The sequence below is a fragment of the Oryctolagus cuniculus genome, chromosome 18 (assembly GCF_051225735.1).
Source record: "Oryctolagus cuniculus isolate XC-2025 breed Fujian yellow rabbit chromosome 18, ASM5122573v1, whole genome shotgun sequence".
NCBI lineage: Eukaryota > Metazoa > Chordata > Mammalia > Lagomorpha > Leporidae > Oryctolagus > Oryctolagus cuniculus.
The window spans coordinates 1,063,420-1,065,472 of record NC_142884.1 but is presented as its reverse complement, the minus strand read 5'-3'; the positions used below and the strand labels follow the sequence as shown (position 1 = coordinate 1,065,472).

Genomic DNA, 2,053 nt, shown 5'->3' with positions numbered 1-2,053 from the left:
ATGCCATCCAGGGCTCTGACCATGGGAATCATCTTTGTCTCTCAGACAGGAGTCGGATTCCTAGGAAACATCCTGCTCCTTCTCTGCTATGGCTTCCTTTCCTGCACTGGATGAGGGATAAAGCACATGGATTTGATTCTCCATAACCTAATTGTAGCCAACTGCTTGGTGCTGCTCTCGAGAGGCATTCCTCAGACCATGGCAGCTTTTGGGCTGAAATATGTCATGGACGATTTTGGATGCAAACTAGTTTTCTATGTTCATAGAGTGGCCAGAGGGGCATCTCTGAGTGCAACTTCTCTCCTGAGTGGCTTCCAGGCCATCACAATCAGCCTTAGCAGCCCCCAGTGGATGGAGCTCAAGGTCAAAGCCCTCAAATCCATTCGACTTTCCATTCTGCTCTGCTGGACCCTTCACCTGTTGGTGAATAGTATTGTTCCTATGTATATTACAGCAATGAGGGAGAGCAGCAACCACACAGAGAAAAAAGACTTAGGGTTCTGCTCTGGCGTAATTATTGACAGAAATATATCCTTATTGTATTCCATGATGTTTTCCTTCACTGACGTCTTGTATTTGGTGTTAATGATTTGGGCCAGTGGCTGCATGTTGTTCATTTTGTACAGACATAAGCAGAAGGTCCTACACATTCACAGCAAAAGCCTCTCTCCCAAATGCTCCCCGGAGACAAGAGCCACCCACAGCATCCTGATCCTAGTGAGCACATTTTTCTGTTTTTATGCACTGTCTTCCTTCTTTACTTTCTATATGTGCCTCTTTGATAAACCCAGCTGGTGGCTGGTGAATACCTCTGCCCTTATGGGTTCATCTTTCCCCTGTGTTAGCCCTTTTGTGCTCATCAGTAGAGACCCCCGTGTCTCTAGGCTGTGGTATACCCATGGCACAAAGATCAGTGATCTCTATAAGTGGGTCAGAGCATGAAAAAGCTAGAGGGTCAGTGCTGTGGCACAATAGGTAAAGCTGCCTGCAGTACCTGCACCCATATGGGCACCAGTTAGAGTCCTGGCTGCTCCACTTCCGATCCAGCTCTCTGCTATGGCCTGGGAAAGCAGTGGAAGAAAACCAAGGACTTGGAGTCAAAGGGAGCACATAAACAAGTCTAGTACCTGCTAACACTAACCGATGGAATAAATAAAGGGGAGAGTGATCCAACATGGGAAGTGAGATACTCAGCAGACTCATAAAATGGCAGATGTCCTAAATAGCACTCTGGCCTCAGAATCAGCCCTAAAGGCATTCGGATCTGGATGAAAAGCCCATGAGAGTATTTCAGGCATGGAAAGCCAAGACACTCTGGCAAGAGATCTCTGTGAGTGAGATCTCAGTGGAAAGAACAGGTCTTCAAAGAAGGAGGTACCTTTCTCTGAAGGGAGGAGAGAACCTCCACTTTGACTATGACCTTGTCTAAACAAGATAAGAATCGGAGAACTCAGAGGGCTTCCATAGCCTTGGAAACTCATGACTGGAGCATAGGGAGACTACTGATGCCATAGACAGGAGTGTCAATTGGTAAAGTCAACAACAGGAGTCACTGTGCACTTACTCCTCATGTAGGATCTCTGTCCTTAATGTGCTGCGTATTGAGATTTAATGCTATAACGAGTACTCAAACAATATATTTCACTTTGTGTTTCTATGGGGGTGCAAACTGTTGAAATCTTTACTTAATGCATACTAAATGATCCTCTGTAAAAAAAAAAAAAAGAGAGAAAGAAAAGAAATTATCAACTCCCAACTTGACTCTCACTGGGATTAAACATGACAATAGGTCTGATCTGATTTCATCATCATTTAAAAAAAGTCATCTATTATTTTTCACTTTATGTTTCTGTGTGGGAGCAAACTGTTGAAATCCTTACTTAATGTATACTAAGCTGATCTTCTGTATATTAAGATAATTGAAAATGAATCTTGATGTGAATGGAAGGGGAGAGGGAGTGGGAAAGGGGAGGGTGGTGGGTGGGAGGGACAGTATGTGGGGGAAGCCATTGTAATCCATAAGCTGTACTTTGGAAATTTATATTCATTAAAT

General features: G+C 44.0%; 1 pseudogene; it reads left to right on the top strand.

Moving 5' to 3' along the window:
* LOC138846754 (vomeronasal type-1 receptor 4-like) lies at positions 1-942 on the top strand (annotated as a pseudogene).
* Positions 943-2,053: the final 1,111 nt, after the last annotated feature.